Source organism: Chionomys nivalis, chromosome 26 (genome assembly GCF_950005125.1).
Source record: "Chionomys nivalis chromosome 26, mChiNiv1.1, whole genome shotgun sequence".
NCBI classification, from domain to species: Eukaryota; Metazoa; Chordata; class Mammalia; order Rodentia; family Cricetidae; genus Chionomys; species Chionomys nivalis.
In genome coordinates this window covers 38,701,374-38,726,259 of record NC_080111.1, presented here as the reverse complement: position 1 = coordinate 38,726,259, position 24,886 = coordinate 38,701,374, and positions in this window count along the sequence as shown.

Below are 24,886 nucleotides of genomic sequence, written 5' to 3'. Positions count from 1 at the left end.
AATTTCACGAAAGCTTTAGTAAGAAACGCTCATGCATTTCTTTGTAAAGACAAGCAGTTGTTTGCTCCTTGTGAAAGCACTGTTAGAACTGAGATCAGTGTTGCTTTTCTCAGTACAAGCTTTACTTTGAAAGATATTCGCGTTCTTTTGAAAGTTTATTAATTCACGAAAGCATTAGTAAGAAACGCTCATGCGTTTCTTTGAAAAGACAAGCAGTTGTTTGCTACTTGTGAAAGCACTGTTAGAACGGAGATCAGTGTTGCTTTTCTCAGTACAAGCTTTACTTTGAAACATAATCGCGTTCTTTTGAAAGTTTATTAATTTCACGAAAGCTTTAGTAAGAAACGCACATGCGTTTCTTTGTAAAGACAAGCAGTTATTTGCTACGTGTGAAAGCACTGTTAGAACTGAGATCAGTGTTGCTTTTCTCAGTACAAGCTTTACTTTCAAAGATAATCGCGTTCTTTTTAAAGTTTATTAATTTCACGAAAGCTTTAGTAAGAAACGCACATGCGTTTCTTTGTAAAGACAAGCAGTTGTTTGCTACGTGTGAAAGCACTGTTAGAACTGAGATCAGTATTGCTTTTCTCAGTACAAGCTTTACTTTGAAAGATAATCGCGTTCTTTTGAAAGTTTATTAATTTCACGAACGCTTTAGTAAGAAACGCTCATGCGTTTCTTTGAAAAGACAAGCAGTTGTTTGCTACGTGTGAAAGCACTGTTAGAACTGAGATCAGTGTTGCTTTTCTCAGTACAAGCTTTACTTTGAAAGATAATCGCGTTCTTTTGAAAGTTTATTAATTTCACGAAAGCTTTAGTAAGAAACGCACATGCGTTTCTTTGTAAACACAAGGAGTTGTTTGCTACGTGTGAAAGCACTGTTAGAACTGAGATCAGGTTTAATTTTATCAGTACAAGCTTTACTTTGAAAGATAATCGCTTTCTTTTGAAAGTTTATTAATTTCACGAAAGCTTTAGTAAGAAACACTCATGCGTTTCTTTGTAAAGACAAGCAGGTGTTTGCTACGTGTGAAAGCACTGTTAGAACTGAGATCAGTGTTGCTTTTCTCAGTACAAGCTTTACTTTGAAAGATAATCGCTTTCTTTTGAAAGTTTATTAATTTCACGAAAGCTTTAGTAAGAAACGCACATGCGTTTCTTTGTAAAGACAGGCAGTTGTTTTCTAAGTGTGAAAGCACTGTTAGAACTGAGATTAGGTTTAATTTTATCAGTACAAGCTTTACTTTGAAAGATAATCGCGTTCTTTGAATGTTTATTAATTTCACGAAAGCTTTAGTAAGAAACGCACATGCGTTTCTTTGTCAAGACAAGCAGTTGTTTGCTACGTGTGAAAGCACTGTTAGAACTGAGATCAGTGTTGCTTTTCTCAGTACAAGCTTTACTTTGAAAGATAATCGCGTTCTTTTGAAAGTTTATTAATTTCACGAAATCTTTAGTAAGAAACGCTCATGCTTTTCTTTGTAAAGACAAGCATTTGTTTGCTACCTGTTAAAGCACTGTTAGAACTGAGATCAGGTTTAATTTCCTCAGTACAAGCTTTACTTTGAAAGATAATTGCGTTCTTTGAAAGTTTATTAATTTCAGGAAAGCTTTAGTAAGAAACGCACATGCGTTTCTTTGTAAAGACAAGCAGTTGTTTGCTACGTGTGAAAGCACTGTTAGAACTGAGATCAGTGTTGCTTTTCTCAGTACAAGCTTTACTTTGAAAGATAATCGCGTTCTTTTGAAAGTTTACTAATTTCACGAAAGCTTTTGTAAGAAAGCGTTTCTTTGTAAAGACAAGCAGTTGTTTGCTACGTGTGAAAGCATTGTTAGAACGGAGATCAGGTTTAATTTTATCAGTACAAGCTTTACTTTGAAAGATAATCGCGTTCTTTTGAAAGTTTATTAATTTCACGAAAGCTTTAGTAAGAAACGCACATGCGTTTCTTTGTCAAGACAAGCAGTTGTTTGCTACGTGTGAAAGCACTGTTAGAACTGAGATCAGTTTTGCTTTTCTCAGTACAAGCTTTACTTTGAAAGATAATCGCGTTCTTTTGAAAGTTTATTAAATTCACGAAAGCTTTAGTAAGAAACGCTCATGCGTTTCTTTGTAAAGACAAGCAGTTGTTTGCTACGTGTGAAAGCACTGGTAGAACTGAGATCAGGTTTAATTTCCTCAGTACAAGCTTTACTTTGAAAGAATATCGCGTTCTTTGAAAGTTTATTAATTTCACGAAAGCTTTAGTAAGAAACGCTCATGCGTTTCTTTGTAAAGACAAGCAGTTGTTTGCTACGTGTGAAAGCACTGGTAGAACTGAGATCAGGTTTAATTTCCTCAGTACAAGCTTTACTTTGAAAGATAATAGCGTTCTTTTGAAAGTTTACTAATTTCACGAAAGCTTTTGTAAGAAAGCGTTTCTTTGTAAAGACAAGCAGTTGTTTGCTACGTGTGAAAGCACTGTTAGAATTGAGATCAGTGTTGCTTTTCTCAGTACAAGCTTTACTTTGGAAGATAATCGCGTTCTTTTGAAAGTTTATTAATTTCACGAAAGCTTTAGTAAGAAACGCACTGCGTTTCTTTGTAAAGACAAGCAGTTGTTTGCTACGTGTGAAAGCACTGTTAGAACTGAGATCAGTGTTGCTTTTCTCAGTACAAGCTTTACTTTGAAAGATAATCGCGTTCTTTTGAAAGTTTATTAATTTCACGAAAGCTTTAGTAAGAAACGCTCATGCATTTCTTTGTAAAGACAAGCAGTTGTTTGCTCCTTGTGAAAGCACTGTTAGAACTGAGATCAGTGTTGCTTTTCTCAGTACAAGCTTTACTTTGAAAGATATTCGCGTTCTTTTGAAAGTTTATTAATTCACGAAAGCATTAGTAAGAAACGCTCATGCGTTTCTTTGAAAAGACAAGCAGTTGTTTGCTACTTGTGAAAGCACTGTTAGAACGGAGATCAGTGTTGCTTTTCTCAGTACAAGCTTTACTTTGAAAGATAATCGCGTTCTTTTGAAAGTTTATTAATTTCACGAACGCTTTAGTAAGAAACGCTCATGCGTTTCTTTGAAAAGACAAGCAGTTGTTTGCTACGTGTGAAAGCACTGTTAGAACTGAGATCAGTGTTGCTTTTCTCAGTACAAGCTTTACTTTGAAAGATAATCGCGTTCTTTTGAAAGTTTATTAATTTCACGAAAGCTTTAGTAAGAAACGCACATGCGTTTCTTTGTAAACACAAGGAGTTGTTTTCTACGTGTGAAAGCACTGTTAGTACTGAGATCAGGTTTAATTTTCTCAGTACAAGCTTTACTTTGAAAGATAATCGTGTTCTTTTGAAAGTTTATTAATTTCACGAAAGCTTTAGTAAGAAACACTCATGCGTTTCTTTGTAAAGACAAGCAGGTGTTTGCTACGTGTGAAAGCACTGTTAGAACTGAGATCAGTGTTGCTTTTCTCAGTACAAGCTTTACTTTGAAAGATAATCGCTTTCTTTTGAAAGTTTATTAATTTCACGAAAGCTTTAGTAAGAAACGCACATGCGTTTCTTTGTAAAGACAGGCAGTTGTTTTCTAAGTGTGAAAGCACTGTTAGAACTGAGATTAGGTTTAATTTTATCAGTACAAGCTTTACTTTGAAAGATAATCGCGTTCTTTGAATGTTTATTAATTTCACGAAAGCTTTAGTAAGAAACGCACATGCGTTTCTTTGTCAAGACAAGCAGTTGTTTGCTACGTGTGAAAGCACTGTTAGAACTGAGATCAGTGTTGCTTTTCTCAGTACAAGCTTTACTTTGAAAGATAATCGCGTTCTTTTGAAAGTTTATTAATTTCACGAAAGCTTTAGTAAGAAACGCTCATGCTTTTCTTTGTAAAGACAAGCATTTGTTTGCTACCTGTGAAAGCACTGTTAGAACTGAGATCAGGTTTAATTTCCTCAGTACAAGCTTTACTTTGAAAGATAATTGCGTTCTTTGAAAGTTTATTAATTTCACGAAAGCTTTAGTAAGAAACGCACATGCGTTTCTTTGTAAAGACAAGCAGTTGTTTGCTACGTGTGAAAGCACTGTTAGAACTGAGATCAGTGTTGCTTTTCTCAGTACAAGCTTTACTTTGAAAGATAATCGCGTTCTTTTGAAAGTTTACTAATTTCACGAAAGCTTTTGTAAGAAAGCGTTTCTTTGTAAAGACAAGCAGTTGTTTGCTACGTGTGAAAGCACTGTTAGAACTGAGATCAGTGTTGCTTTTCTCAGTACAAGCTTTACTTTGGAAGATAATCGCGTTCTTTTGAAAGTTTATTAATTTCACGAAAGCTTTAGTAAGAAACGCACTGCGTTTCTTTGTAAAGACAAGCAGTTGTTTGCTACGTGTGAAAGCACTGTTAGAACTGAGATCAGTGTTGCTTTTCTCAGTACAAGCTTTACTTTGAAAGATAATCGCGTTCTTTTGAAAGTTTATTAATTTCACGAAAGCTTTAGTAAGAAACGCTCATGCATTTCTTTGTAAAGACAAGCAGTTGTTTGCTCCTTGTGAAAGCACTGTTAGAACTGAGATCAGTGTTGCTTTTCTCAGTACAAGCTTTACTTTGAAAGATATTCGCGTTCTTTTGAAAGTTTATTAATTCACGAAAGCATTAGTAAGAAACACTCATGCGTTTCTTTGAAAAGACAAGCAGTTGTTTGCTACTTGTGAAAGCACTGTTAGAACGGAGATCAGTGTTGCTTTTCTCAGTACAAGCTTTACTTTGAAACATAATCGCGTTCTTTTGAAAGTTTATTAATTTCACGAACGCTTTAGTAAGAAACGCTCATGCGTTTCTTTGAAAAGACAAGCAGTTGTTTGCTACGTGTGAAAGCACTGTTAGAACTGAGATCAGTGTTGCTTTTCTCAGTACAAGCTTTACTTTGAAAGATAATCGCGTTCTTTTGAAAGTTTATTAATTTCACGAAAGCTTTAGTAAGAAACGCACATGCGTTTCTTTGTAAAGAAAAGCAGTTGTTTGCTACGTGTGAAAGCACTGTTAGAACTGAGATCAGGTTTAATTTCCTCAGTACAAGCTTTACTTTGAAAGATAATCGCGTTCTTTTGAAAGTTTATTAATTTCACGAAAGCTTTAGTAAGAAACACTCATGCGTTTCTTTGTAAAGACAAGCAGGTGTTTGCTACGTGTGAAAGCACTGTTAGAACTGAGATCAGTGTTGCTTTTCTCAGTACAAGCTTTACTTTGAAAGATAATCGCGTTCTTTTGAAAGTTTACTAATTTCACGAAAGCTTTTGTAAGAAAGCGTTTCTTTGTAAAGACAAGCAGTTGTTTGCTACGTGTGAAAGCACTGTTAGAACTGAGATCAGTGTTGCTTTTCTCAGTACAAGCTTTACTTTGGAAGATAATCGCGTTCTTTTGAAAGTTTATTAATTTCACGAAAGCTTTAGTAAGAAACGCTCATGCGTTTCTTTGTAAAGACAAGCAGTTGTTTGCTACGTGTGAAAGCACTGTTAGAACTGAGATCAGTGTTGCTTTTCTCAGTACAAGCTTTACTTTGGAAGATAATCGCGTTCTTTTGAAAGTTTATTAATTTCACGAAAGCTTTAGTAAGAAACGCACTGCGTTTCTTTGTAAAGACAAGCAGTTGTTTGCTACGTGTGAAAGCACTGTTAGAACTGAGATCAGTGTTGCTTTTCTCAGTACAAGCTTTACTTTGAAAGATAATCGCGTTCTTTTGAAAGTTTATTAATTTCACGAAAGCTTTAGTAAGAAACGCTCATGCATTTCTTTGTAAAGACAAGCAGTTGTTTGCTCCTTGTGAAAGCACTGTTAGAACTGAGATCAGTGTTGCTTTTCTCAGTACAAGCTTTACTTTGAAAGATATTCGCGTTCTTTTGAAAGTTTATTAATTCACGAAAGCATTAGTAAGAAACGCTCATGCGTTTCTTTGAAAAGACAAGCAGTTGTTTGCTACTTGTGAAAGCACTGTTAGAACGGAGATCAGTGTTGCTTTTCTCAGTACAAGCTTTACTTTGAAACATAATCGCGTTCTTTTGAAAGTTTATTAATTTCACGAACGCTTTAGTAAGAAACGCTCATGCGTTTCTTTGAAAAGACAAGCAGTTGTTTGCTACGTGTGAAAGCACTGTTAGAACTGAGATCAGTGTTGCTTTTCTCAGTACAAGCTTTACTTTGAAAGATAATCGCGTTCTTTTGAAAGTTTATTAATTTCACGAAAGCTTTAGTAAGAAACGCACATGCGTTTCTTTGTAAAGAAAAGCAGTTGTTTGCTACGTGTGAAAGCACTGTTAGAACTGAGATCAGGTTTAATTTCCTCAGTACAAGCTTTACTTTGAAAGATAATCGCGTTCTTTTGAAAGTTTATTAATTTCACGAAAGCTTTAGTAAGAAACACTCATGCGTTTCTTTGTAAAGACAAGCAGGTGTTTGCTACGTGTGAAAGCACTGTTAGAACTGAGATCAGTGTTGCTTTTCTCAGTACAAGCTTTACTTTGAAATATAATCGCGTTCTTTTGAAAGTTTACTAATTTCACGAAAGCTTTTGTAAGAAAGCGTTTCTTTGTAAAGACAAGCAGTTGTTTGCTACGTGTGAAAGCACTGTTAGAACTGAGATCAGTGTTGCTTTTCTCAGTACAAGCTTTACTTTGGAAGATAATCGCGTTCTTTTGAAAGTTTATTAATTTCACGAAAGCTTTAGTAAGAAACGCTCATGCGTTTCTTTGTAAAGACAAGCAGTTGTTTGCTACGTGTGAAAGCACTGGTAGAACTGAGATCAGGTTTAATTTCCTCAGTACAAGCTTTACTTTGAAAGATAATCGCGTTCTTTTGAAAGTTTATTAATTTCACGAAAGCTTTAGTAAGAAACGCTCATGCATTTCTTTGTAAAGACAAGCAGTTGGTTGCTACGTGTGAAAGCACTGTTAGAACTGAGATCAGTGTTGCTTTTCTCAGTACAAGCTTTACTTTGAAAGATAATAGCGTTCTTTTGAAAGTTTATTAATTTCACGAAAGCTTTAGTAAGAAACACTCATGCGTTTCTTTGTAAAGACAAGCAGTTATTTGCTACGTGTGAAAGCACTGTTAGAACTGAGATCAGGGTTGCTTTTCTCAGTACAAGCTTTACTTTCAAAGATAATCGCGTTCTTTTTAAAGTTTATTAATTTCACGAAAGCTTTAGTAAGAAACGCACATGCGTTTCTTTGTAAAGACAAGCAGTTGTTTGCTACGTGTGAAAGCACTGTTAGAACTGAGATCAGTGATGCTTTTCTCAGTACAAGCTTTACTTTGAAAGATAATCGCGTTCTTTTGAAAGTTTATTAATTTCACGAACGCTTTAGTAAGAAACGCACATGCGTTTCTTTGTAAAGACAGGCAGTTGTTTTCTAAGTGTGAAAGCACTGTTAGAACTGAGATTAGGTTTAATTTTATCAGTACAAGCTTTACTTTGAAAGATAATCGCGTTCTTTGAATGTTTATTAATTTCACGAAAGCTTTAGTAAGAAACGCACATGCGTTTCTTTGTCAAGACAAGCAGTTGTTTGCTACGTGTGAAAGCACTGTTAGAACTGAGATCAGTGTTGCTTTTCTCAGTACAAGCTTTACTTTGAAAGATAATCGCGTTCTTTTGAAAGTTTATTAATTTCACGAAAGCTTTAGTAAGAAACGCTCATGCTTTTCTTTGTAAAGACAAGCATTTGTTTGCTACCTGTGAAAGCACTGTTAGAACTGAGATCAGGTTTAATTTCCTCAGTACAAGCTTTACTTTGAAAGATAATTGCGTTCTTTGAAAGTTTATTAATTTCAAAAAGCTTTAGTAAGAAACGCACATGCGTTTCTTTGTAAAGACAAGCAGTTGTTTGCTACGTGTGAAAGCACTGTTAGAACTGAGATCAGTGTTGCTTTTCTCAGTACAAGCTTTACTTTGAAAGATAATCGCGTTCTTTGAAAGTTTATTAATTTCACGAACGCTTTAGTAAGAAACGCCTATGCGTTTCTTTGAAAAGACAAGCATTTGTTTGCTACGTATGAAAGCACTGTTAGAACTGAGATCAGGTTTAATTTCCTCAGTACAAGCTTTACTTTGAAAGATAATTGCGTTCTTTGAAAGTTCATTAATTTCACGAAAGCTTAGGAAGAAACGCACATGCGTTTCTTTGTAAAGACAAGCAGTTGTTTGCTACGTGTGAAAGCACTGGTAGAACTGAGATCAGGTTTAATTTCCTCAGTACAAGCTTTACTTTGAAAGATAATCGCGTTCTTTTTAAAGTTTATTAATTTCACGAAAGCTTTAGTAAGAAACGCTCATGCGTTTCTTTGTAAAGACAAGCAGTTGTTTGCTATGTGTGAAAGCACTGGTAGAACTGAGATCAGGTTTAATTTATTCAGTACAAGCTTTACTTTGAAAGATAATCGCGTTCTTTTGAAAGTTTACTAATTTCACGAAAGCTTTTGTAAGAAAGCGTTTCTTTGTAAAGACAAGCAGTTGTTTGCTACGTGTGAAAGCATTGTTAGAACGGAGATCAGATTTAATTTTATCAGTACAAGCTTTACTTTGAAAGATAATCGCGTTCTTTTGAAAGTTTATTAATTTCACGAAAGCTTTAGTAAGAAACGCACATGCGTTTCTTTGTCAAGACAAGCAGTTGTTTGCTACGTGTGAAAGCACTGTTAGAACAGAGATCAGTTTTGCTTTTCTCAATACAAGCTTTACTTTGAAAGATAATCGCGTTCTTTTGAAAGTTTATTAATTTCACGAAAGCTTTAGTAAGAAACGCTCATGCGTTTCTTTGTAAAGACAAGCAGTTGTTTGCTACGTGTGAAAGCACTGGTAGAACTGAGATCAGGTTTAATTTCCTCAGTACAAGCTTTACTTTGAAAGATAATCGCGTTCTTTGAAAGTTTATTAATTTCACGAAAGCTTTAGTAAGAAACGCTCATGCGTTTCTTTGTAAAGACAAGCAGTTGTTTGCTACGTGTGAAAGCACTGGTAGAACTGAGATCAGGTTTAATTTCCTCAGTACAAGCTTTACTTTGAAAAATAATCGCGTTCTTTTGAAAGTTTACTAATTTCACGAAAGCTTTTGTAAGAAAGCGTTTCTTTGTAAAGACAAGCAGTTGTTTGCTACGTGTGAAAGCACTGTTAGAACTGAGATCAGTGTTGCTTTTCTCAGTACAAGCTTTACTTTGGAAGATAATCGCGTTCTTTTGAAAGTTTATTAATTTCACGAAAGCTTTAGTAAGAAACGCTCATGCGTTTCTTTGTAAAGACAAGCAGTTGTTTGCTACGTGTGAAAGCACTGGTAGAACTGAGATCAGGTTTAATTTCCTCAGTACAAGCTTTACTTTGAAAAATAATCGCGTTCTTTTGAAAGTTTACTAATTTCACGAAAGCTTTAGTAAGAAACGCTCATGCGTTTCTTTGTAAAGACAAGCAGTTGTTTGCTACGTGTGAAAGCACTGGTAGAACTGAGATCAGGTTTAATTTCCTCAGTACAAGCTTTACTTTGAAAGATAATCGCGTTCTTTTGAAAGTTTATTAATTTCACGAAAGCTTTAGTAAGAAACGCTCATGCATTTCTTTGTAAAGACAAGCAGTTGGTTGCTACGTGTGAAAGCACTGTTAGAACTGAGATCAGTGTTGCTTTTCTCAGTACAAGCTTTACTTTGAAAGATAATAGCGTTCTTTTGAAAGTTTATTAATTTCACGAAAGCTTTAGTAAGAAACGCACATGCGTTTCTTTGTAAAGACAAGCAGTTATTTGCTACGTGTGAAAGCACTGTTAGAACTGAGATCAGGGTTGCTTTTCTCAGTACAAGCTTTACTTTCAAAGATAATCGCGTTCTTTTTAAAGTTTATTAATTTCACGAAAGCTTTAGTAAGAAACGCACATGCGTTTCTTTGTAAAGACAAGCAGTTGTTTGCTACGTGTGAAAGCACTGTTAGAACTGAGATCAGTGATGCTTTTCTCAGTACAAGCTTTACTTTGAAAGATAATCGCGTTCTTTTGAAAGTTTATTAATTTCACGAACGCTTTAGTAAGAAACGCACATGCGTTTCTTTGTAAAGACAGGCAGTTGTTTTCTAAGTGTGAAAGCACTGTTAGAACTGAGATTAGGTTTAATTTTATCAGTACAAGCTTTACTTTGAAAGATAATCGCGTTCTTTGAATGTTTATTAATTTCACGAAAGCTTTAGTAAGAAACGCACATGCGTTTCTTTGTCAAGACAAGCAGTTGTTTGCTACGTGTGAAAGCACTGTTAGAACTGAGATCAGTGTTGCTTTTCTCAGTACAAGCTTTACTTTGAAAGATAATCGCGTTCTTTTGAAAGTTTATTAATTTCACGAAAGCTTTAGTAAGAAACGCTCATGCTTTTCTTTGTAAAGACAAGCATTTGTTTGCTACCTGTGAAAGCACTGTTAGAACTGAGATCAGGTTTAATTTCCTCAGTACAAGCTTTACTTTGAAAGATAATTGCGTTCTTTGAAAGTTTATTAATTTCAGGAAAGCTTTAGTAAGAAACGCACATGCGTTTCTTTGTAAAGACAAGCAGTTGTTTGCTACGTGTGAAAGCACTGTTAGAACTGAGATCAGTGTTGCTTTTCTCAGTACAAGCTTTACTTTGAAAGATAATCGCGTTCTTTGAAAGTTTATTAATTTCACGAACGCTTTAGTAAGAAACGCCTATGCGTTTCTTTGAAAAGACAAGCATTTGTTTGCTACGTATGAAAGCACTGTTAGAACTGAGATCAGGTTTAATTTCCTCAGTACAAGCTTTACTTTGAAAGATAATTGCGTTCTTTGAAAGTTCATTAATTTCACGAAAGCTTAGGAAGAAACGCACATGCGTTTCTTTGTAAAGACAAGCAGTTGTTTGCTACGTGTGAAAGCACTGGTAGAACTGAGATCAGGTTTAATTTCCTCAGTACAAGCTTTACTTTGAAAGATAATCGCGTTCTTTTTAAAGTTTATTAATTTCACGAAAGCTTTAGTAAGAAACGCTCATGCGTTTCTTTGTAAAGACAAGCAGTTGTTTGCTATGTGTGAAAGCACTGGTGGAACTGAGATCAGGTTTAATTTATTCAGTACAAGCTTTACTTTGAAAGATAATCGCGTTCTTTTGAAAGTTTACTAATTTCACGAAAGCTTTTGTAAGAAAGCGTTTCTTTGTAAAGACAAGCAGTTGTTTGCTACGTGTGAAAGCATTGTTATAACGGAGATCAGATTTAATTTTATCAGTACAAGCTTTACTTTGAAAGATAATCGCGTTCTTTTGAAAGTTTATTAATTTCACGAAAGCTTTAGTAAGAAACGCACATGCGTTTCTTTGTCAAGACAAGCAGTTGTTTGCTACGTGTGAAAGCACTGTTAGAACTGAGATCAGTTTTGCTTTTCTCAATACAAGCTTTACTTTGAAAGATAATCGCGTTCTTTTGAAAGTTTATTAATTTCATGAAAGCTTTAGTAAGAAACGCTCATGCGTTTCTTTGTAAAGACAAGCAGTTGTTTGCTACGTGTGAAAGCACTGGTAGAACTGAGATCAGGTTTAATTTCCTCAGTACAAGCTTTACTTTGAAAGATAATCGCGTTCTTTGAAAGTTTATTAATTTCACGAAAGCTTTAGTAAGAAACGCTCATGCGTTTCTTTGTAAAGACAAGCAGTTGTTTGCTACGTGTGAAAGCACTGGTAGAACTGAGATCAGGTTTAATTTCCTCAGTACAAGCTTTACTTTGAAAAATAATCGCGTTCTTTTGAAAGTTTACTAATTTCACGAAAGCTTTTGTAAGAAAGCGTTTCTTTGTAAAGACAAGCAGTTGTTTGCTACGTGTGAAAGCACTGTTAGAACTGAGATCAGTGTTGCTTTTCTCAGTACAAGCTTTACTTTGGAAGATAATCGCGTTCTTTTGAAAGTTTATTAATTTCACGAAAGCTTTAGTAAGAAACGCACTGCGTTTCTTTGTAAAGACAAGCAGTTGTTTGCTACGTGTGAAAGCACTGTTAGAACTGAGATCAGTGTTGCTTTTCTCAGTACAAGCTTTACTTTGAAAGATAATCGCGTTCTTTTGAAAGTTTATTAATTTCACGAAAGCTTTAGTAAGAAACGCTCATGCATTTCTTTGTAAAGACAAGCAGTTGTTTGCTCCTTGTGAAAGCACTGTTAGAACTGAGATCAGTGTTGCTTTTCTCAGTACAAGCTTTACTTTGAAAGATATTCGCGTTCTTTTGAAAGTTTATTAATTCACGAAAGCATTAGTAAGAAACGCTCATGCGTTTCTTTGAAAAGACAAGCAGTTGTTTGCTACTTGTGAAAGCACTGTTAGAACGGAGATCAGTGTTGCTTTTCTCAGTACAAGCTTTACTTTGAAACATAATCGCGTTCTTTTGAAAGTTTATTAATTTCACGAACGCTTTAGTAAGAAACGCTCATGCGTTTCTTTGTAAAGACAAGCAGTTGTTTGCTATGTGTGAAAGCACTGGTAGAACTGAGATCAGGTTTAATTTATTCAGTACAAGCTTTACTTTGAAAGATAATCGCGTTCTTTTGAAAGTTTACTAATTTCACGAAAGCTTTTGTAAGAAAGCGTTTCTTTGTAAAGACAAGCAGTTGTTTGCAACGTGTGAAAGCATTGTTAGAACGGAGATCAGGTTTAATTTTATCAGTACAAGCTTTACTTTGAAAGATAATCGCGTTCTTTTGAAAGTTTATTAATTTCACGAAAGCTTTAGTAAGAAACGCACATGCGTTTCTTTGTCAAGACAAGCAGTTGTTTGCTACGTGTGAAAGCACTGTTAGAACTGAGATCAGTTTTGCTTTTCTCAATACAAGCTTTACTTTGAAAGATAATCGCGTTCTTTTGAAAGTTTATTAATTTCACGAAAGCTTTAGTAAGAAACGCTCATGCGATTCTTTGTAAAGACAAGCAGTTGTTTGCTACGTGTGAAAGCACTGGTAGAACTGAGATCAGGTTTAATTTCCTCAGTACAAGCTTTACTTTGAAAGATAATCGCGTTCTTTGAAAGTTTATTAATTTCACGAAAGCTTTAGTAAGAAACGCTCATGCGTTTCTTTGTAAAGACAAGCAGTTGTTTGCTACGTCTGAAAGCACTGGTAGAACTGAGATCAGGTTTAATTTCCTCAGTACAAGCTTTACTTTGAAAGATAATCGCGTTCTTTTGAAAGTTTACTAATTTCACGAAAGCTTTTGTAAGAAAGCGTTTCTTTGTAAAGACAAGCAGTTGTTTGCTACGTGTGAAAGCACTGTTAGAACTGAGATCAGTGTTGCTTTTCTCAGTACAAGCTTTACTTTGGAAGATAATCGCGTTCTTTTGAAAGTTTATTAATTTCACGAAAGCTTTAGTAAGAAACGCACTGCGTTTCTTTGTAAAGACAAGCAGTTGTTTGCTACGTGTGAAAGCACTGTTAGAACTGAGATCAGTGTTGCTTTTCTCAGTACAAGCTTTACTTTGAAAGATAATCGCGTTCTTTTGAAAGTTTATTAATTTCACGAAAGCTTTAGTAAGAAACGCTCATGCATTTCTTTGTAAAGACAAGCAGTTGTTTGCTCCTTGTGAAAGCACTGTTAGAACTGAGATCAGTGTTGCTTTTCTCAGTACAAGCTTTACTTTGAAAGATATTCGCGTTCTTTTGAAAGTTTATTAATTCACGAAAGCATTAGTAAGACGCGCTCATGCGTTTCTTTGAAAAGACAAGCAGTTGTTTGCTACTTGTGAAAGCACTGTTAGAACGGAGATCAGTGTTGCTTTTCTCAGTACAAGCTTTACTTTGAAACATAATCGCGTTCTTTTGAAAGTTTATTAATTTCACGAACGCTTTAGTAAGAAACGCTCATGCGTTTCTTTGAAAAGACAAGCAGTTGTTTGCTACGTGTGAAAGCACTGTTAGAACTGAGATCAGTGTTGCTTTTCTCAGTACAAGCTTTACTTTGAAAGATAATCGCGTTCTTTTGAAAGTTTATTAATTTCACGAAAGCTTTAGTAAGAAACGCACATGCGTTTCTTTGTAAACACAAGGAGTTGTTTTCTACGTGTGAAAGCACTGTTAGAACTGAGATCAGGTTTAATTTTCTCAGTACAAGCTTTACTTTGAAAGATAATCGTGTTCTTTTGAAAGTTTATTAATTTCACGAAAGCTTTAGTAAGAAACACTCATGCATTTCTTTGTAAAGACAAGCAGGTGTTTGCTACGTGTGAAAGCACTGTTAGAACTGAGATCAGTGTTGCTTTTCTCAGTACAAGCTTTACTTTGAAAGATAATCGCTTTCTTTTGAAAGTTTATTAATTTCACGAAAGCTTTAGTAAGAAACGCACATGCGTTTCTTTGTAAAGACAGGCAGTTTTTTTCTAAGTGTGAAAGCACTGTTAGAACTGAGATTAGGTTTAATTTTATCAGTACAAGCTTTACTTTGAAAGATAATCGCGTTCTTTGAATGTTTATTAATTTCACGAAAGCTTTAGTAAGAAACGCACATGCGTTTCTTTGTCAAGACAAGCAGTTGTTTGCTACGTGTGAAAGCACTGTTAGAACTGAGATCAGTGTTGCTTTTCTCAGTACAAGCTTTACTTTGAAAGATAATCGCGTTCTTTTGAAAGTTTATTAATTTCACGAAAGCTTTAGTAAGAAACGCTCATGCTTTTCTTTGTAAAGACAAGCATTTGTTTGCTACCTGTGAAAGCACTGTTAGAACTGAGATCAGGTTTAATTTCCTCAGTACAAGCTTTACTTTGAAAGATAATTGCGTTCTTTGAAAGTTTATTAATTTCAGGAAAGCTTTAGTACGAAACGCACATGCGTTTCTTTGTAAAGACAAGCAGTTGTTTGCTACGTGTGAAAGCACTGTTAGAACTGAGATCAGTGTTGCTTTTCTCAGTACAAGCTTTACTTTGGAAGATAATCGCGTTCTTTTGAAAGTTTATTAATTTCACGAAAGCTTTAGTAAGAAACGCACTGCGTTTCTTTGTAAAGACAAGCAGTTGTTTGCTACGTGTGAAAGCACTGTTAGAACTGAGATCAGTGTTGCTTTTCTCAGTACAAGCTTTATTTTGAAAGATAATCGCGTTCTTTTGAAAGTTTATTAATTTCACGAAAGCTTTAGTAAGAAACGCTCATGCATTTCTTTGTAAAGACAAGCAGTTGTTTGCTCCTTGTGAAAGCACTGTTAGAACTGAGATCAGTGTTGCTTTTCTCAGTACAAGCTTTACTTTGAAAGATATTCGCGTTCTTTTGAAAGTTTATTAATTCACGAAAGCATTAGTAAGAAACGCTCATGCGTTTCTTTGAAAAGACAAGCAGTTGTTTGCTACTTGTGAAAGCACTGTTAGAACGGAGATCAGTGTTGCTTTTCTCAGTACAAGCTTTACTTTGAAACATAATCGCGTTCTTTTGAAAGTTTATTAATTTCACGAACGCTTTAGTAAGAAACGCTCATGCGTTTCTTTGAAAAGACAAGCAGTTGTTTGCTACGTGTGAAAGCACTGTTAGAACTGAGATCAGTGTTGCTTTTCTCAGTACAAGCTTTACTTTGAAAGATAATCGCGTTCTTTTGAAAGTTTATTAATTTCACGAAAGCTTTAGTAAGAAACGCACATGCGTTTCTTTGTAAACACAAGGAGTTGTTTTCTACGTATGAAAGCACTGTTAGAACTGAGATCAGGTTTAATTTTCTCAGTACAAGCTTTACTTTGAAAGATAATCGTGTTCTTTTGAAAGTTTATTAATTTCACGAAAGCTTTAGTAAGAAACACTCATGCGTTTCTTTGTAAAGACAAGCAGGTGTTTGCTACGTGTGAAAGCACTGTTAGAACTGAGATCAGTGTTGCTTTTCTCAGTACAAGCTTTACTTTGAAAGATAATCGCTTTCTTTTGAAAGTTTATTAATTTCACGAAAGCTTTAGTAAGAAACGCACATGCGTTTCTTTGTAAAGACAGGCAGTTGTTTTCTAAGTGTGAAAGCACTGTTAGAACTGAGATTAGGTTTAATTTTATCAGTACAAGCTTTACTTTGAAAGATAATCGCGTTCTTTGAATGTTTATTAATTTCACGAAAGCTTTAGTAAGAAACGCACATGCGTTTCTTTGTCAAGACAAGCAGTTGTTTGCTACGTGTGAAAGCACTGTTAGAACTGAGATCAGTGTTGCTTTTCTCAGTACAAGCTTTACTTTGAAAGATAATCGCGTTCTTTTGAAAGTTTATTAATTTCACGAAAGCTTTAGTAAGAAACGCACTGCGTTTCTTTGTAAAGACAAGCAGTTGTTTGCTACGTGTGAAAGCACTGTTAGAACTGAGATCAGTGTTGCTTTTCTCAGTACAAGCTTTACTTTGAAAGATAATCGCGTTCTTTTGAAAATTAATTAATTTCACGAAAGCTTTAGTAAGAAACGCTCATGCATTTCTTTGTAAAGACAAGCAGTTGTTTGCTCCTTGTGAAAGCACTGTTAGAACTGAGATCAGTGTTGCTTTTCTCAGTACAAGCTTTACTTTGAAAGATATTCGCGTTCTTTTGAAAGTTTATTAATTCACGAAAGCATTAGTAAGAAACGCTCATGCGTTTCTTTGAAAAGACAAGCAGTTGTTTGCTACTTGTGAAAGCACTGTTAGAACGGAGATCAGTGTTGCTTTTCTCAGTACAAGCTTTACTTTGAAACATAATCGCGTTCTTTTGAAAGTTTATTAATTTCACGAACGCTTTAGTAAGAAACGCTCATGCGTTTCTTTGAAAAGACAAGCAGTTGTTTGCTACGTGTGAAAGCACTGTTAGAACTGAGATCAGTGTTGCTTTTCTCAGTACAAGCTTTACTTTGAAAGATAATCGCGTCCTTTTGAAAGCTTATTAATTTCACGAAAGCTTTAGTAAGAAACGCACATGCGTTTCTTTGTAAACACAAGGAGTTGTTTTCTACGTGTGAAAGCACTGTTAGAACTGAGATCAGGTTTAATTTTCTCAGTACAAGCTTTACTTTGAAAGATAATCGTGTTCTTTTGAAAGTTTATTAATTTCACGAAAGCTTTAGTAAGAAACACTCATGCGTTTCTTTGTAAAGACAAGCAGGTGTTTGCTACGTGTGAAAGCACTGTTAGAACTGAGATCAGTGTTGCTTTTCTCAGTACAAGCTTTACTTTGAAAGATAATCGCTTTCTTTTGAAAGTTTATTAATTTCACGAAAGCTTTAGTAAGAAACGCACATGCATTTCTTTGTAAAGACAAGCAGTTGTTTTCTAAGTGTGAAAGCACTGTTAGAACTGAGATTAGGTTTAATTTTATCAGTACAAGCTTTACTTTGAAAGATAATCGCGTTCTTTGAATGTTTATTAATTTCACGAAAGCTTTAGTAAGAAACGCACATGCGTTTCTTTGTCAAGACAAGCAGTTGTTTGCTACGTGTGAAAGCACTGTTAGAACTGAGATCAGTGTTGCTTTTCTCAGTACAAGCTTTACTTTGAAAGATAATCGCGTTCTTTTGAAAGTTTGTTAATTTCACGAAAGCTTTAGTAAGAAACGCTCATGCTTTTCTTTGTAAAGACAAGCATTTGTTTGTTACCTGTGAAAGCACTGTTAGAACTGAGATCAGGTTTAATTTCCTCAGTACAAGCTTTACTTTGAAAGATAATTGCGTTCTTTGAAAGTTTATTAATTTCAGGAAAGCTTTAGTAAGAAACGCACATGCGTTTCTTTGTAAAGACAAGCAGTTGTTTGCTACGTGTGAAAGCACTGTTAGAACTGAGATCAGTGTTGCTTTTCTCAGTACAAGCTTTACTTTGAAAGATAATCGCGTTCTTTGAAAGTTTATTAATTTCACGAACGCTTTAGTAAGAAACGCTCATGCGTTTCTTTGAAAAGACAAGCAGTTGTTTGCTACGTGTGAAAGCACTGTTAGAACTGAGATCAGTGTTGCTTTTCTCAGTACAAGCTTTACTTTGAAAGATAATCGCGTTCTTTTGAAAGTTTATTAATTTCACGAAAGCTTTAGTAAGAAACGCACATGCGTTTCTTTGTAAACACAAGGAGTTGTTTGCTACGTGTGAAAGCACTGTTAGAACTGAGATCAGTGTTGCTTTTCTCAGTACAAGCTTTACTTTGAAAGATAATCGCGTTCTTTTGAAAGTTTATTAATTTCACGAAAGCTTTAGTAAGAAACACTCATGCGTTTCTTTGTAAAGACAAGCAGTTGTTTGCTACGTGTGAAAGCACTGTTAGAACTGAGATCAGTGTTGCTTTTCTCAGTACAAGCTTTACTTTGAAAGATAATAGCGTTCTTTTGAAAGTTTATTAATTTCACGAAAGCTTTAGTAAGAAACACTCATGCGTTTCTTTGTAAAGACAAGCAGTTGTTTGCTACGTGTGAAAGCACTGTTAGAACTGAGATCAGTGTTGCTTTTCTCAGTACAAGCTTTACTTTGAAAGATAATCGCGTTCTTTTGAAAGTTTATTAATTTCACGAAAGCTTTAGTAAGAAACGCACATGCGTTTCTTTGTAAATTCAAGGAGTTGTTTGCTACGTGTGAAAGCACTGTTAGAACTGAGATCAGTGTTGCTTTTCTCAGTACAAGCTTTACTTTGAAAGATAATCGCGTTCTTTTGAAAGTTTATTAATTTCACGAAAGCTTTAGTAAGAAACGCACATGCGTTTCTTTGTAAAGACAAGCAGTTGTTTTCTAAGTGTGAAAGCACTGTTAGAACTGAGATTAGGTTTAATTTTATCAGTACAAGCTTTACTTTGAAAGATTATCGCGTTCTTTGAATGTTTATTAATTTCACGAAAGCTTTAGTAAGAAACGCACATGCGTTTCTATGTCAAGACAAGCAGTTGTTTGCTATGTGTGAAAGCACTGTTAGAACTGAGTTCAGGTTTAATTTCCTCAGTACAAGCTTTACTTTGAAAGATAATCGCGTTCTTTTGAAAGTTTATTAATTTCACGAAAGCTTTAGTAAGAAACGCTCATGCATTTCTTTGTAAAGACAAGCAGTTGTTTGCTCCGTGTGAAAGCACTGTTAGAACTGAAATCAGTGTTGCTTTTCTCAGTACAAGCTTTACTTTGAAAGATAATCGCGTTCTTTTGAAAGTTTATTAATTCACGAAAGCTTTAGTAAGAAACGCTCATGCGTTTCTTTGAAAAGACAAGCAGTTGTTTGCTACGTGTGAAAGCACTGTTAGAACTGAGATCAGTGTTGCTTTTCTCAGTACAAGCTTTACTTTGAAAGATAATCGCGTTCTTTTGAAAGTTTATTAATTTCACGAAAGCTTTAGTAAGAAACGCACACGCGTTTCTTTGTAAAGACAAGCAGTTGTTTGCTACGTGTGAAAGCACTGTTAGAACTGAGATCAGTGTTGCTTTTCTCAGTACAAGCTTTACTTTGAAAGATAATCGCGTTCTTTGGAAAGTTTATTAATTTCACGAAAGCTTTAGTAAGAAAGGCTCATGCGTTTCTTTGTAAAGACAAGCAGTTGTTTGCTACGTGTGAAAGCACTGTTAGAACTGAGATCAGGTTTAATTTCCTCAGTACAAGCTTTACTTTGAAAGATAATTGCGTTCTTTGAAAGTTTATTAATTTCACGAAAGCTTTAGGAAGAAACGCACATGCGTTTCTTTGTAAAGACAAGCAGTTGTTTGCTACGTGTGAAAGCACTGTTAGAACTGAGATCAGTGTTGCTTTTCTCAGTACAAGCTTTACTTTGAAAGATAATCGCATTCTTTTGAAAGTTTATTAATTTCACGAACGCTTTAGTAAGAAACGCACATGCGTTTCTTTGTAAAGACAAGCAGTTGTTTGCTACGTGTGAAAGCACTGTTAGAAATGAGATCAGTATTGCTTTTCTAGTACAAGCTTTACTTTGAAAGATAATCGCGTTCTTTTGAAAGTTTATTAATTTCACGAACGCTTTAGTAAGAAACGCTCATGCGTTTCTTTGAAAAGACAAGCAGTTGTTTGCTACGTGTGAAAGCACTCTTAGAACTGCGATCAGTGTTGCTTTTCTCAGTACAAGCTTTACTTTGAAAGATAATCGCGTTCTTTTGAAAGTTTATTAATTTCACGAAAGCTTTAGTAAGAAACGCACATGCGTTTCTTTGTAAACACAAGGAGTTGTTTGCTACGTGTGAATGCACTGTTAGAACTGAGATCAGTGTTGCTTTTCTCAGTACAAGCTTTACTTTGAAAGATAATCGCGTTCTTTTGAAAATTTATTAATTTCACGAAAGCTTTAGTAAGAAACACTCATGCGTTTCTTTGTAAAGACAAGCAGTTGTTTGCTACGTGTGAAAGCACTGTTAGAACTGAGATCAGTGTTGCTTTTCTCAGTACAAGCTTTACTTTGAAAGATAATCGCTTTCTTTTGAAAGTTTATTAATTTCACGAAAGCTTTTGTAAGAAACGCACTTGTGTTTCTTTGTAAAGTCAGGCAGTTGTTTTCTAAGTGTGAAAGCACTGTTAGAACTGAGATTAGGTTTAATTTTGTCAGTACAAGCTTTACTTTGAAAGATTATCGCGTTCTTTGAATGTTTATTAATTTCACGAAAGCTTTAGTAAGAAACGCACATGCGTTTCTATGTCAAGACAAGCAGTTGATTGCTACGTGTGAAAGCACTGTTAGAACTGAGATCAGTGTTGCTTTTCTCAGTACAAGCTTTACTTTGAAAGATAATCGCGTTCTTTTGAAAGTTTATTAATTTCACGAAAGCTTTAGTAAGAAACGCACATGCTTTTCTTTGTCAAGACAAGCAGTTTTTTGCTACGTGTGAAAGCACTGTTAGAACTGAGATCAGTGTTGCTTTTCTCAGTACAAGCTTTACTTTGAAAGATAATCGCGTTCTTTTGAAAGTTTATTAATTTCACGAACGCTGTAGTAAGAAACGCTCATGCGTTTCTTTGTAAAGACAAGCAGTTGTTTGCTCCGTGTGAAAGCACTGTTAGAACTGAGATCAGGTTTAATTTTATCAGTACAAGCTTTACTTTGAAAGATAATCGCTTTCTTTTGAAAGTTTATTAATTTCACGAAAGCTTTAGTAAGAAACGCACATGCGTTTCTTTGTAAAGACGAGCAGTTGTTTGCTACGTGTGAAAGCACTGTTAGAACTGAGATCAGTATTGCTTTTCTCAGTACAAGCTTTACTTTGAAAGATAATCGCGTTCTTTTGAAAGTTTATTAATTTCACGAACGCTTTAGTAAGAAACGCACATGCGTTTCTTTGTAAAGACAAGCAGTTGTTTGCTACGTGTGAAAGCACTGTTAGAACTGAGATCAGTATTGCTTTTCTCAGTACAAGCTTTACTTTGAAAGATAATCGCGTTCTTTTGAAAGTTTATTAATTTCACGAACGCTTTAGTAAGAAACGCTCATGCGTTTCTTTGAAAAGACAAGCAGTTGTTTGCTACGTGTGAAAGCACTGTTAGAACTGAGATCAGTGTTGCTTTTCTCAGTACAAGCTTTACTTTGAAAGATAATCGCGTTCTTTTGAAAGTTTATTAATTTCACGAAAGCTTTAGTAAGAAACGCACATGCGTTTCTTTGTAATCACAAGGAGTTGTTTGCTACGTGTGAAAGCACTGTTAGAACTGAGATCAGTGTTGCTTTTCTCAGTACAAGCTTTACTTTGAAAGATAATCGCGTTCTTTTGAAAGTTTATTAATTTCACGAAAGCTTTAGTAAGAAACACTCATGCGTTTCTTTGTAAAGACAAGCAGTTGTTTGCTACGTGTGAAAGCACTGTTAGAACTGAGATCAGTGTTGCTTTTCTCAGTACAAGCTTTACTTTGAAAGATAATCGCGTTCTTTTGAAAGTTTATTAATTTCACGAAAGCTTTAGTAAGAAACACTCATGCGTTTCTTTGTAAAGACAAGCAGTTGTTTGCTACGTGTGAAAGCACTGTTAGAACTGAGATCAGTGTTGCTTTTCTCAGTACAAGCTTTACTTTGAAAGATAATCGCGTTCTTTTGAAAGTTTATTAATTTCACGAAAGCTTTAGTAAGAAACGCACATGCGTTTCTTTGTAAATTCAAGGAGTTGTTTGCTACATGTGAAAGCACTGTTAGAACTGAGATCAGTGTTGCTTTTCTCAGTACAAGCTTTACTTTGAAAGATAATCGCGTTCTTTTGAAAGTTTATTAATTTCACGAAAGCTTTAGTAAGAAACGCACATGCGTTTCTTTGTAAAGACAAGCAGTTGTTTTCTAAGTGTGAAAGCACAGTTAGAACTGAGATTAGGTTTAATTTTATCAGTACAAGCTTTACTTTGAAAGATTATCGCGTTCTTTGAATGTTTATTAATTTCACGAAAGCTTTAGTAAGAAACGCACATGCGTTTCTATGTCAAGACAAGCAGTTGATTGCTACGTGTGAAAGCACTGTTAGAACTGAGATCAGTGTTGCTTTTCTCAGTACAAGCTTTACTTTGAAAGATAATCGCGTTCTTTTGAAAGTTTATTAATTTCACGAAAGCTTTAGTAAGAAACGCACATGCTTTTCTTTGTCAAGACAAGCAGTTTTTTGCTACGTGTGAAAGCACTGTTAGAACTGAGATCAGTGTTGCTTTTCTCAGTACAAGCTTTACTTTGAAAGATAATCGCGTTCTTTTGAAAGTTTATTAATTTCACGAACGCTGTAGTAAGAAACGCTCATGCGTTTCTTTGTAAAGACAAGCAGTTGTTTGCTCCGTGTGAAAGCACTGTTAGAACTGAGATCAGGTTTAATTTTATCAGTACAAGCTTTACTTTGAAAGATAATCGCTTTCTTTTGAAAGTTTATTAATTTCACGAACGCTTTAGTAAGAAACGCACATGCGTTTCTTTGTAAAGACGAGCAGTTGTTTGCTACGTGTGAAAGCACTGTTAGAACTGAGATCAGTATTGCTTTTCTCAGTACAAGCTTTACTTTGAAAGATAATCGCGTTCTTTTGAAAGTTTATTAATTTCACGAACGCTTTAGTAAGAAACGCACATGCGTTTCTTTGTAAAGACAAGCAGTTGTTTGCTACGTGTGAAAGCACTGTTAGAACTGAGATCAGTATTGCTTTTCTCAGTACAAGCTTTACTTTGAAAGATAATCGCGTTCTTTTGAAAGTTTATTAATTTCACGAACGCTTTAGTAAGAAACGCTCATGCGTTTCTTTGAAAAGACAAGCAGTTGTTTGCTACGTGTGAAAGCACTGTTAGAACTGAGATCAGTGTTGCTTTTCTCAGTACAAGCTTTACTTTGAAAGATAATCGCGTTCTTTTGAAAGTTTATTAATTTCACGAAAGCTTTAGTAAGAAACGCACATGCGTTTCTTTGTAAACACAAGGAGTTGTTTGCTACGTGTGAAAGCACTGTTAGAACTGAGATCAGTGTTGCTTTTCTCAGTACAAGCTTTACTTTGAAAGATAATCGCGTTCTTTTGAAAGTTTATTAATTTCACGAAAGCTTTAGTAAGAAACACTCATGCGTTTCTTTGTAAAGACAAGCAGTTGTTTCCTACGTGTGAAAGCACTGTTAGAACTGAGATCAGTGTTGATTTTCTCAGTACAAGCTTTACTTTGAAAGATAATCGCGTTCTTTTGAAAGTTTATTAATTTCACGAAAGCTTTAGTAAGAAACACTCATGCGTTTCTTTGTAAAGACAAGCAGTTGTTTGCTACGTGTGAAAGCACTGTTAGAACTGAGATCAGTGTTGCTTTTCTCAGTACAAGCTTTACTTTGAAAGATAATCGCTTTCTTTTGAAAGTTTATTAATTTCACGAAAGCTTTAGTAAGAAACGCACATGCGTTTCTTTGTAAAGACAGGCAGTTGTTTTCTAAGTGTGAAAGCACTGTTAGAACTGAGATTAGGTATAATTTTATCAGTACAAGCTTTACTTTGAAAGATAATCGCGTTCTTTGAATGTATATTAATTTCACGAAAGCTTTAGTAAGAAACGCACATGCGTTTCTTTGTCAAGACAAGCAGTTGTTTGCTACGTGTGAAAGCACTGTTAGAACTGAGATCAGTGTTGCTTTTCTCAGTACAAGCTTTACTTTGAAAGATAATCGCGTTCTTTTGAAAGTTTATTAATTTCACGAAAGCTTTAGTAAGAAACGCTCATGCGTTTCTTTGTAAAGACAAGCATTTGTTTGCTACGTCTGAAAGCACTGTTAGAACTGAGATCAGGTTTAATTTCCTCAGTACAAGCTTTACTTTGAAAGATAATCGCGTTCTTTGAAAGTTTATTAATTTCACGAAAGCTTTAGTAAGAAACGCACATGCGTTTCTTTGTAAAGAGAAGCAGTTGTTTGCTACGTGTGAAAGCACTCTTAGAACTGAGATCAGTGTTGCTTTTCTCAGTACAAGCTTTACTTTGAAAGATAATCGCGTTCTTTGAAAGTTTATTAATTTCACGAACGCTTTAGTAAGAAACGCTCATGCGTTTCTTTGTAAAGACAAGCATTTGTTTGCTACGTGTGAAAGCACTGTTAGAACTGAGATCAGGTTTAATTTCCTCAGTACAAGCTTTACTTTGAAAGATAATCGCGTTCTTTTGAAAGTGTATTAATTTCACGAAAGCTTTAGTAAGAAACCCTCATGCATTTCTTTGTAAAGACAAGCAGTTGTTTGCTCCGTGTGAAAGCACTGTTAGAACTGAAATCAGTGTTGCTTTTCTCAGTACAAGCTTTACTTTGAAAGATAATCGCGTTCTTTTGAAAGTTTATTAATTCATGAAAGCTTTAGTAAGAAACGCTCATGCGTTTCTTTGAAAAGACAAGCAGTTGTTTGCTACGTGTGAAAGCACTGTTAGAACTGAGATCAGTGTTGCTTTTCTCAGTACAAGCTTTACTTTGAAAGATAATCGCGTTCTTTTGAAAGTTTATTAATTTCACGAAAGCTTTAGGAAGAAAGGCTCATGCGTTTCTTTGTAAAGACAA